At 39.7% G+C, this 13,269-nt stretch overlaps 1 long non-coding RNA gene across 1 annotated transcript in view; it reads right to left on the reverse strand.

Moving 5' to 3' along the window:
- Nucleotides 1-5,538: 5,538 nt before the first annotated feature.
- Nucleotides 5,539-13,269, reverse strand: part of LOC137498405 (uncharacterized) — a 35,798-nt gene continuing 28,067 nt past the window's right edge. Inside the window, exon 3 of the long non-coding RNA XR_011017783.1 lies at nt 5,539-5,631. This is a non-coding gene — a long non-coding RNA (uncharacterized lncRNA). The remainder of the gene's footprint in view (nt 5,632-13,269) is intronic.

Here is a 13,269-nt window from a genome sequence, read left to right on the forward strand (position 1 = left end):
ATACATAGCCAATTATGATACTTGCGGAGAAACCACGAGTTTTGAATGTTGCTCGTGATCCATTTTTAAAGTAGTGCAAATTATCTTGTCAATATGATATTAACGTGTCATTTTGGAAACTTAATTACATCAGTATCTTGAAGTTATGAGTCGTAGTATGGACCCACAGTCAACACGAATTTATACGTATTTACAAAGGTGTTTTAAAGTGTTTTGGAAATATGGAATCGCCAATGTAAGTTTTAAAGGTTTTTTGGTGAGGTAGGTGCAAAATATTAAGAGATCTTAGGAACCTGTAGCCTGTAGATGACCTGTTGGACAGTAAAACGTGAAAGAGTAATTATAGTGGTTTTACATATACTTTAAGTATCACAATTTACCTAATGGATAGGATTATATTAAGTGGATTATTATCAGAGTAACAATACAAGACGAACAACTTTTTGACTTTTAAGATTTGGAAATGGAAATATCAGAGAAATAACTGTTACACATTTATGGTCCCTAACAGGTATTTCTTAAGCTTATTACGAAATGGCATAGTTTTAGAGATGATTGCTATGTTGTCAGGAATGCTGTTATATTCAGATATTAGTAAGTGTTGCACTCCCTCAGTGCCAAACCTTGTTGTATAATTTTGATGAACATGTAATTTTTTTTTGCCTTGACTTGTATGAATGGATGTCAGTGACTTTAGGAAATTCAGAGTTGGTGAACTTTTTATTATGCAAGACTTTATGGATAAGAAGTGATGCATTTAATGAGATTAATTTCTTAAGAGGTAATAGATTTGTTTCAGAGTACATTTTATTTCGAGAATATAGTTGATGGAATCCATATATAAATCTAATAACTCTGTTTTGTAAGACCTCCAAAGTATTTAAGTTATTTTGGGTTGCTTTGCCCCAAATGAAACACAAGTAAGAAAGTCGAGATTGTATAATTGTGAAATAAATTAGACGAAGAGTGTCAATTGTTAGTAGGTACTTAATCTTGCCAATGATACCAACCAAGACAGAGATTATATTTTTTACATTTAATATATGCGGCGTCCAGGAGAGGGCGCTATCAATTATTAGTCCAAGATATTTAACTTCTTTAACCCATTGCAAATTCGTAGTGCCAAATAATATACACTGACTGACAGAGCAAATGCAACACCAAGAAGGAGTGGTTCGAAAGGGATGAAAGTTGGGGAAAAAACAGAGAAGGCACGGACGAATAATTGATGTTTATTTCAAACCGATATGCAGGTTACACAATGCGAACGGCATCGACTCAGTAGGATGTAGGACCACCGCGAGCGGCGATGCACGCAGAAACACGTCGAGGTACAGAGTCAATAAGAGTGCGGATGGTGTCCTGAGGGATGGTTCTCCATTCTCTGTCAACCATTTGCCAAAGTTGGTCGTCCGTACGAGGCTGGGGCACAGTTTGCAAACGGCGTCCAATGAGATCCCACACGTGTTCGATTGGTGGGAGATCCGGAGAGTACGCTGGCCACGGAAGCATCTGTACACCTCGTAGAGCCTGTTGGGAGATGCGAGCAGTGTGTGGGCGGGTATTATCCTGCTGAAATAGAGCATTGGGCAGCCCCTGAAGGTACGGGAGTGCCACCGGCCGCAGCACATGCTGCACGTAGCGGTGGGCATTTAACGTGCCTTGAATACGCACTAGAGGTGACGTGGAATCATACACAATAGCGCCCCAAACCATGATGCCGCGTTGTCTAGCGGTAGGGCGCTCCAAAGTTACTGCCGGATTTGACCTTTCTCCACGCCGACGCCACACTCGTCTGCGGTGACTATCACTGACAGAACGGAAGCGTGACTCATCGGAGAACACGACGTTCCGCCATTCCCTCATCCAAGTCGCTCTAGCCCGGCACCATGCCAGGCGTGCACGTCTATGCTGTGGAGTCAATGGTAGTCTTCTGAGCGGACGCCGGGAGTGCAGGCCTCCTTCAACCAATCGACGGGAAATTGTTCTGGTCGATATTGGAACAGCCAGGGTGTCTTGCACATGCTGAAGAATGGCGGTTGACGTGGCGTGCGGGGCTGCCACCGCTTGGCGGCGGATGCGCCGATCCTCGCGTGCTGACGTCACTCGGGCTGCGCCTGGACCCCTCGCACGTGCCACATATCCCTGCGCCAACCATCTTCGCCACAGGCGCTACACCGTGGACACATCCCTATGGGTATCGGCTGCGATTTGACGAAGCGACCAACCTGCCCTTCTCAGCCCGATCACCATACCCCTCGTAAAGTCGTCTGTCTGCTGGAAATGCCTCCGTTGACGGCGGCCTGGCATTCTTAGCTATACACGTGTCCTGTGGCACACGACAACACGTTCTACAATGACTGTCGGCTGAGAAATCACGGTACGAAGTGGGCCATTCGCCAACGCCGTGTCCCATTTATCGTTCGCTACGTGCGCGGCACAGCGGCGCATTTCACATCATGAGCATACCTCAGTGACGTCAGTCTACCCTGCAATTGGCATAAAGTTCTGACCACTCCTTCTTGGTGTTGCATTTGCTCTGTCAGTCAGTGTATTTGTAGTTGCATTTAGGTGATTTTGTGATTTATCGAACATCATACAGACAGTTTTCGAGTAATTGGCTATTAGAAGATTTTCTCTCAGCCATTCATCTAAGATATGACAGTCATGTTGGATATCTGCAACTATTTCATCTTCAGAATTTGATGAATAGAACAGTGAAGTATCATCTGCCAAAAGTGATATTTTACCCTTAAAAGAACACAGGGCTATGTCATTAATATATATGAGAAACAAAATTGGACCCAATATGGAACCTTGTGGTACACCAAAGCAGATCTTTTGCAGTTCGTTTTATTCATGCCAATCTGAACATATTGTTGTCGATTTGATAAGAAATCCTTAAACCAAAGCAGCGTGGGACCTCTCACACCTACCTTTTCCAGTTTGTATATCATAATTTCATGGCTAACAGTATCAAAAGCCTTTTTTAAGTCTGTAAAGAACCCAGCAGTCTTGTAACCTTTATCAATATAATTTTGAAGCTCAATTATAATGTCCATCTTTACTTACGGACGATCTTACTTGATTTAATATATCACCCTGAGACACTTTCATTGCAATTTTTGTTTCTAAATCACTGCGTTCAGCTGGGCCTAAAGAAAGTTTTGCCAGTTCGTTTTGGTGTCCTATACGAGTAATGCAAAATTCTACTGCTACGTGCACATTTTAAAAAACTGCATTCATGTTAGCAGGACAATAACCACCTGTTTTTGAAGTTACTTGTATTTTTGATTCTCTTTGTCTACTTTCTGGCAAACCGGGCGAGTTGGCCGTGCGCGTTGAGGCGCGCGGCTGTGAGCTTGCATCCGGGAGATAGTAGGTTCGAATCCCACTATCGGCAGCCCTGAAGATGGTTTTCCGTGGTTTCCCATTTTCACACCAGGCAAATGCTGGGGCTGTACATTAATTAAGGCCACGGCCGCTTCCTTCCAACTCCTAGGCCTTTGCTATCCCATCGTCGCCATAAGACCTATCTGTGTCGGAGCGACGTAAAGCCCCTAGCGAAAAAAAAAAACTTTCTGGCAAAACATTTGTCCTATACTTCCCCGATCGATGGCAATACAATGTTACAACAGAAGAATTACCACATAGAGTCTTGCCCTGTCTGTGTATCACAAATGATACATTGTCCTTATGCTCAACCGTCTGCTTCCACTTATAAAATTCTGATTCCGATAGAAATTCGTGACTTCCTGTCTCGATTGTAATATCATGGGCCTCACACATATGCTCCTTGTAAATGTCAAGGTCATAACAATCTTGCTGGCAAATTGCACACTTAAACAGGCATGATACATTTTCTACTGGATTATATTCACCTCCGGGATGAATATTAGAAATGTGTCTTTTTAAATTGAACGCTCTGGGGAAAGATTTGTCACAAAATTGACAGCTAAACGGATTAACTGGCGGGTTCATTATAGGCCTAGTTTCTTGTGGATTATATTCCACTCCAGGATGAATTATAGAAATGTGTCGTTTCAATTTTACATTCTGGGAAAAGTTTTGTCACAAATTCGGCAGCTGACGGAAGGTGACATTTCGTCCACGGAATTTTACCTCAATACAAAAATAAAAATAGCCATGCAGACACAATGGAGTGCTGTAAGAAACGCTACTTACCAACCCAGTGTCAAAATACAGAACACAATACACACACACAGCGTACAAAACACGAAATAAAAATACTTTCACTGCATTTTCCTACAAAAGATGGGGAAAAAGCTATGTTCAAAAGTCAGAACACGTTGAGTACCTGCAACAGAAGAAGGCATCACTATACGTTAAATTACATAACAGGCACCTAATACGAGGCATTACAATCTCTGGATTTTACCGCAAAATAAAGGTTAAAAAACAGCCACGCTTAGAACACTTGGAAAGCTGCGAAACGCTACTTCCACCATCTAAAAACAGGGATGATCAGAACACGTGGTGTAAAACTATACTCAAAACTACACATTCACTGAATTTTAACAAAAATAAAAAATAGGGCTTACAGTAGAGCAATTTAAACACACGAAGCGTTCCTTGGCAAAACATATGAAGTCTGCTCCCACTAACTACGGATTAAACACGGAAAACAGCGGTGTTCGGAAGTCATAACCTGCAACAGAAGAAAGCATCACTAAACGTTAAATTAAATAATGGCAGTTAACACGAGGCGGATTTAAAATAGCCCCGCAAAGAACATGTGGAGTGCAGTGAAACGCTACTGCCGCAAAATAAAAGCACTCGTTAGTACGAACTTTACCCAAAAATGAAAACAGGGATGCTCAGAACACGAGGAGTAAAAATACTACTTACTTACAACCACACATTCACAGAATTTTACCACAAATAAAATAAAAATTAGGCCTTCGTTCACAGAGCACTTGATCCAAATAAAGAAGCGTTACAGTGGACAAAGTTTCTTCTCCTTCATGATTTAATGCGCTTCGCTTCACAAAATTTGAATTTTGCTCACACTACCCGCCCAATACTGCGAATTTTGGCTCTTTCTCCTTTCTTCTTGATATTTGGTTGGGCTCTGTATTTAACTAACACCCAGTTCCAATACTTTATATAGGAAACACTACCGAACACTCAGAAACAGTTATGGTGACTAATAAACACTTTATCTCACAGGTGTTAAAGCTGGGAAAACTGTGAACCTCTTGTTTGTTATCATGTATTGATGGAACCGTAGGACTATTTAGAAAGTACTTTAGTACAAAGATCATTGGTATGGGTGAAAATTTACATCTTGTGGGTGTAAAGGTAATGAACTTAGGAGTAAGCACGTGGACGCAATGTACTACATCTTCGCGCCGAAGTGACCCATCTTGGCGTCTTCTACTTTGACATACGAGAACGGGTCTACAATTGGGAAGGACAGAGAATATAACACAACAACTAAAGGATCTAGTATTAAGGATGGGATAAAACAAATAGATGATTGTAATGTAGATATTACTCAATGTATAATGAAAGCTTACCAAGGACTTGTAGTATTACGACGAATTTTGGCTCCTCTCCGTGGCCGGACTCCGCCCAAATCGTCTGATTCACTTCCACCAATCACGAAATCTGAAGCCACCATAGAAGATAATGAGCGGGTATATAGGACTACATCACAGAACTTACATTGCTCGTGGGTAAAGGAGCAGGGGCTGCGAGTAACGTCACGTTACCTGATGCTGTACAGGCTTAGGCTCGTCCCTGCTGAGGTACATTGCGCCGCGCTGTCCGCTATGGAGTTGCCGTAGGGAAGCAAACCCCCTGAGTTTGATTCGAAGCCTGCAGCGTTACGAAGCATTAGTACAGCGAATGACCAATGACTGTTAATTTTAACATGTTTTCTTATATATATTAGCTTTATTTAACTAAAACACCAGAAGAAAAGACGATAAATGAAGTGTAAAATTATTGGGAGTCGTGCAACACTGCAACAATACCACTCGCCACCCCTGCCCTATGTACATGAATATAATATGGGGAAATTGTACACAGGAGGCTGTAAATGAACTAGAAATAATCCAAAGGGGAGCTTAACCATCTTAAAACCATCTGTGGAAGTTTTCCGGGAAACAAACATATTACCAGTACAATGCCATATTAAATACCCAGAAGCTTTATTTATGTTCAGGTATAAAAATAATATGATTTCTGTTAATACAGAACTACGATACAGCAAAGATATTCACACCCATAACACAAGATCAGCAAACCAGTTTTACACTACCAAACATGGTGTTAAAAGCATTTCTTATTCAGCAAGTATAGCCTTTAACAATCTACCTCCAAAATTGAAACAAATCAATAAATTGTACAGGTACTTCCTTGAGCAGTAAGTTGGAGAATAAATCGATAACCACTGTGTAGCTATTTTTCAACCTAAGTTTAGTTTATTTTGAATATCTCCTTTTTTCCATGCAAAATAATGATATTATGATGTAAATCAATATTTGTAAAATATTCCTTGTTATATACAGTATGTAGGCCTATGCCTTATCTGATAACTGGAACTAAAAGCTGCCCATCTGTGATTGTAAAGGGAAGTCCCTCTTTAGGACATTCTATAACCAATAAAAATGAAAATTTTAAAAAGTGTTCAATCCGGCGAGTATGGTTCGCTGTGAGGAAAGATTTCTTGAATATACGGTTTGCAAAAATCGCAACCAACGTCGGCGTTGGCAGTAGGAATAATAGCAGTATGTTCTGGTTCAAGTTATATATTTCCGACCTGAAGTTTGCGGATATAAGCGCAGGACGGAGACCGCTGCTGATAGTCTTTGAATGGATTATCTCCTTACTTCCAATAACCTTTCCATGCTGTACAAAAAGCACATTAAACCTTACCCGCTTCGTGTGTAAAATAAAAACCGTGTGCGGCGAATTTCGATGGCATTATAAACTTCACGCCATCGTTCAAAAGTGTTCAGTCGAAACGCGTCTGATTTTAAGTCCATCGCACTTTCATCTGTCTATGATATTCCAATAGTGCTTTTATCGATTTCACTTTGGAATATTTGCTTTTCTTCTTCAAATTGCACTAATAAGGCACCGTTTACCATGCTTCGATATTTTATAGTAAGACTATTATCTGATTCTGTGTTGCTGGCGGTATTTCTGCAAACTGACAAAGTAGAAAAATGAAAAAAGTCGTCACACTGACAGAATGCGTGCCCCGTAGTAAGTTTCTAATTTTTGCATGTTGATAATCGGAAATGCTTGGTTTAAAAGCAGATCTCGAAGTCGTCGTATTTCCAAACACGGGGAAAACCCAGTTTATTAATTCGGGACGTATATGAAATGCAAAAAACACATATAACGGTGCAACAAACACACAATTTTGAAGATAGGGAGATGAAATTTTGTAGCATGCTTGGCATTATATTAACATACTTGCCGTAATGTTTTCAGGATTTTAGACGCAATTCTGTAAATGTTCATCCAATTTTAAATTTATAAATGTACCTTTTTCTGCTTCTGATTTTAAGTCCATCGCATTTTCTTCTTTCTGTGATATTCTAATAGTGCTTTTATCGATTTTGCGTTGGAATATTTGCTGTTTCTTTAAACATTGCTTTTGATTTAAACATCGACAAATTAATTTATCAGGAAATGGATCTTAAAATGAAACAATTCTTTTCTGTCATGGTTCCTCCTCAGAAGGCCACAGAACTGTATTTAGTAACACATTTTCCTCCAAGGCTTCTCTTCTGGCTTCTTTTATTCTTTATTCTTTATTTTTTCTCCAGATCGACCGTATTTCTACCTTACTGATCCATTAATGGAGAAAAAATAATAGTGCCCAACCTAGACAGGCATTATCTAAGATACACATAGAGCAGATTCTCATAAAATAAATAAAATGGCATTAAATGAATTACTGCCAGTTGGCCCACGGGAATCTCCCTCTTGGAGAACCGATAGCCATGTTAGTGCAGCAATTTAAATGAGCATAAGGCAAGGAGGCAAAAATAACAAAGGCAAATGACAAAATAAAATGAACTAAGGCAGAACGGCACATCGAACTCTTGTTACAAGGCCACCCATACGGGGGACAAAGTCCTCCTTCACTTCGTCTGACTGACACAGTAAGACCTTACATTCCACATCTACCTCTCCTCACTGAATCTACTATCACTTGCAGCCCAGTCATCACGTTGCATTACTGCTGAGTTGTGACATTCATTACATTCCTGTTTCCATTTGGTGCTTATAATCACATTTGACCACTACGTAAGATTAAACTTAATCACTATGCCAACTCCTTTATGAATACAATACTCCTTACAAATGTAATTTGCATCTATTACCCGATCACATCAATCAAGACTACACTGAACCGTTTGGTGCACTATACTTTTCCAATAACCAGAATAATCAACCTCCAATTCCATTCCAATTCCATCCTTTAACCATCATATCATATCTACAGCCACCACGTTTACATACCGATCCACCATTACTTTCTAAAAGCATATACCCTTAAATTATCATTAGCTTGCTAATAAACACTTGCCATTTATACATATGCAACTGTACACACTTATATTATGTGCCCTCTACTTTTCCAGTAACCATAATAATCACACTCCACTTCCACTCAAAATACCATATCGTTTTTTGGCAACATTTCGTATCAACAACCACCACCTTTATATACCAATCCACCATCAACTTGCTAAAGGTATTCACTTAAAATATACATATACAACCATAATCAATTATTAAACTCAACCCGTCACTTCACTCATTATATACCACCAATCCAACCTCTTATTCCACCACTTTTTCCATGATTTTTCCTCATAAACGCGTGTTACTTCCTCGCATCACTCCAGTTACATCCACCCACTACTTTCTACACATACATATGCAACTGTACACACTTGTATTATATGCCCTCTTCTTTTCCAATAACCATAATAATCACACTCTACTTCCACTCAAAATACCATATCTACATTTTAAAGTTTAATTTCGTATCGACAACCAACCAACTTTATATACCAATCCACCATTAACTTGCTAAAAGTATATTCTCTTAAAATACCATTTGATTGCTAATAAACAACTTTCCCTTCAAACATATACAACCATAATCTCTTATTAATTTCAAACCTTCACTTCACTCACTATATACCACCAATTCAACCTCTTATTCCACCACTTTTTCACCATCATTAGCCCAAACTTGTCACCAAATCTCTCCACCTTCAGCGCTATACCAACCGTACTTCACTCACTTTCTAACTATATCCTTTTTCACCTTCCCTTACAAATGACAATACATTTCCACCATAAAATTTACTTTCTCTTATACAACTAACATAAACACTCTACCACTTACCATAATCACTCTCACATATCACCAAATAAACCCCTTATGAATAACAATCCAATTACACCAATCCATACTCCACATTAAATTACAGTTCAATTGCTTCCTCTCTCTTACCTCACATACAATCAATACACATATTCTACCACCTCCTCGCATCACCTTTCATTATTACCCAGCTTGCTTAGGCCCTAAAATACAGACGCATATGATCTAAAACTACTTAACTATCTTTCCTTATAATACCAGCATGATTTCAACCACTATTCCCTTACTTACTAACTTCTTAGGGTTTTTACTTCTTGTGACTCTACTCTCTTCAATTTTCTTCAACCCACACATGTCCCGTGAGCTCCTGCTTCTCCCGTGGCTCAAAACCAGCTCTGTTCTCTGCCAGGTTTCCGCTGCTCTTACCTCTTCACTCTGCACATCCATTCCTTCACTGCATTCGCCTCTCTGACTTTCTTCTTCACTGTCTATGTCCGTACCGGTATTCCTAAGCCTTCCTATTTTCACCCCGTTATATACTGCACTTTCCTTTTCACTATGTACAATCACACTTTCACCATGCACATCTCCCTGCCTTACCTCGCTAACTTCCTACTTCCATTGGTTGTTTCCTTATCACCGTGTCCATCTTCTCCAAGGCTGCTGACCATAACTTGCCTTTCTTCCACTCTATTCCCCATTTCTCCTTCTCTCTTCACATTCTCTTCTAAATCCCGTAGTTTCGTCACTGGATACCACTAGATGTTGCCCCTAAATATAAGCTCTTAGCCCTTGAAGTCTGGCCCGGACTAAATGTTTTTGAGGGTAGGGCCTACTTGTGTTCCTCATCCCTTCCCTTCCCTTCCCTTCCCTTCCCTTCCCTTCCCTTCCCTTCCCATGTCTCTTTTGATCCAAATTTTCGTGCTCCGTAGATTATCCGCGCCTCTTATCAGTATTTCCGCCATCAGGGTGGAAAAAACTTCTCTTTTATCGGCCTGTTGCCCCGTGCTTTGCCTATCCTTTCTACATCGTCTATATCAACTTCACTGAAGTTGATTTTCATCCTTTTTCTTGGATGAGTTCCACAACCTTGTAGATCGTCAACACTTTGTCCTCTTCTTTTTGTCTGGCACTCCATATATAAAGAAGCATTTCTTCCTTCGTTCTTGGCAACTGCCTTCTATTTCAGCCTTCAGCGTCACCACCTCTTCCTCCATGTCCCTTATTTTCCCCTTAAGTGACGCAATTTCTCTCTCGTTGATTCCTACTTTGGTCCTTGTTTCATCAGTTTTTCCCTGTATCGATCGCCTCATATTCTCAAATTCATTCCCCTGTTCCTTCAACATATTTTTAATTTGTTCAAATGGGCATACTTCTTCCACCACCTCCCTAATCACCCTCCTTATTACCTCAACATCTTCCCAGCTCATGGTGCCACTGGGAGTCGGTCCGGGGTTTCCTTCCACACCCCTATGACTAGCAATAGCATAATGACCGTTGCCACCACTATCATCTCACCCTTTAATCTAGATTCCACTTCACCTCCTTCACTCCTGGCTGTTTCCTTCTGCCCTCGCCCCTTCCAACTTCCGATAACTGCCCGACATTGATCTACACCAATCATCCTCCTCTTCACTCCCGTCTTCCTTCTTCCACGCACCGCTCGCACTCCACTCCCGCTTTACCGGCACACCCGACTCAGCACGTCTACACCTGCTGACTGTCTAGGTAAGACTGTGACTTCTGGCTTCTTCCTTTCTAACTTTTATCCTTTATCACTTCTTCAACTTTCAGCCGCAGTGAGGCGCTGATTCAAATTTTCTCACGATGTGTTGAATAAATGCTCCTATCCTGAAACCCATGCTCTCCAATACCTTCATCATCCCTACGTTCCTATTATTAAAACAAGTACCGTATCATCCACTGATGGTCTACAAAGCCAAGGTTGTTCCATGATCCAGGGATATACATCACAGCCTTCTATACGCACCCTGCATAAGTTTCTATGAAGGAAACTCTTCAATAGATGTGTACAAAATTTTCCATGTGTTATCTCCGTATACAGGTTCATATCACAATATATTTTATGAATATAACATACAGCAGAATTTTAACAATGCTTTAACTACAAGTCTGTAAAGATAAAATTATATCCATGCAAAATTTTAAGTACTCGCTCCATATCTCAGCTTACACTTCGAATTTTAAAATTTTTCTCCTGTGACAACGTTAAGCATATTTATAGGAATAATTGTGCAAAGTTTTATTGCTCCAACCTTTAGAGATTCTGAGAAAAGGTACATAAACATTGAAAAATTAATTTTTCAGGAAATGGATTTTAAAATTAAACAAATCTTTTCTCTCAACTTTATTCATTCTGTACATTATTGTTGGTTTTCAAACCGATCAGAAGTATCACCAGGAACAAGATGCATCGCAATTCGACCATATTACACTGCGAAACGTTCGACTTTACCTGAACGGCGTTACTTTTCCGCACGACGCACTGGATTTGAACTTTGAAAAATTAAATTTGGAGCGTAATACATGTTCGTGTATATCGACTATCGAATAACCACCGGTTGGTAAAGATGACACAGACTCTTCGTGGTAGAACTTGTAGTTGATGTCTTGAAGTGAGTAGTATAGTTCCAAAACCTGCCTTCTCCACAAAAATCGGAAATTTAGTTAATGACGCCATTTTATTGTACATTCTAAAGTGCGTTGTTTAAAACCAGGAATGGATTCCAAAAAATCTTCTCCTGTTCAAAAACCAATAAGGAAATGAAAGTTTGTTCCAGAAACAGTCTTCTCCACCAAAAGTTACTTCCAAAAGATGCCTTCTCCATTTCATTCCAAAAGCAGTCTACTCCCATTGCTTTCCATTATACCATTTGATAGTTTGTTCCAAATGGTGCCTTATCCACTTTACTGATTTTATATTTTCAACGTATAGTTTGGCAGTAATTGAGCTCTAATAATTTATATAGGGATCACTGAGTTTGGCCAATATTTCTGTTTTAGGAGTTTGCCAGACTGTCTGAGTTAAACAGCTGTTCATTGTTTGTAAACCATCAGTAATGTATTTCGGTATAGTTCGTTGTTTTCTGTTGTCATCGTTGTGAGCTGCTAAAAGATTCCCATTGCAATGGATAATAATAATTCCAGCTTTGTTGTTCCGCAAGAAAGAGGAAGAAAACGAGTGAGAGATGTTGGAAATTGGAGAAAAATAAAGAGAAGAGAGAGAGGTAAGTTCCATTAGAGTCATAAACAGGTTATGTTGTTCAAACCTAGCCTAGGCCAAACCTCAAACTTTGTACAGCATACTGTACTTATTTAGTGATCACCACAACTATTTGAATTTTATTGTGTTATATTATATAGGTATAGCATTATATATTTTGGTTTTGTTTCAGGTACTCATCTCAAGAACCTCCAGCTAATCCGGATTGTAGTCACGAGAGCAATAAAATGAAATGTATGACACTTACTAAAAGGGATGTGCAACACTTTCACAGGACGTTTTATTCTACTCCTAAGAAGATTATTCAAGACAACTATATTGTGAAATACTGCCACATAGCACCAACAAAAAGACGTAGGAAAAAGTTAGAATACAGCTCAAGTGAAGGTATGACAATTTCTTATTTTGTAAAAAAGGCAACCCTGAAGCCTGGAGCTCCAGCAAATGTACAAGTTTGTCAAAAGACATTCATGAAAATTTTGAACATAAAAAAGACAAGGATTCAAAATGTTTGCAGGAAGCACATGCAAGGTATCTCCTTTAAAGACAACAGAGTTGGGGACACCAGGTCAAAAAAGTATACCAGTAAAAGAGAGGCAATTGGTAAATTTATGGGCCAAATTCAAGTAATAGAAAAGTACTA

This window comes from Anabrus simplex, chromosome 2, assembly GCF_040414725.1.
Source record: "Anabrus simplex isolate iqAnaSimp1 chromosome 2, ASM4041472v1, whole genome shotgun sequence".
Lineage (NCBI taxonomy): Eukaryota > Metazoa > Arthropoda > Insecta > Orthoptera > Tettigoniidae > Anabrus > Anabrus simplex.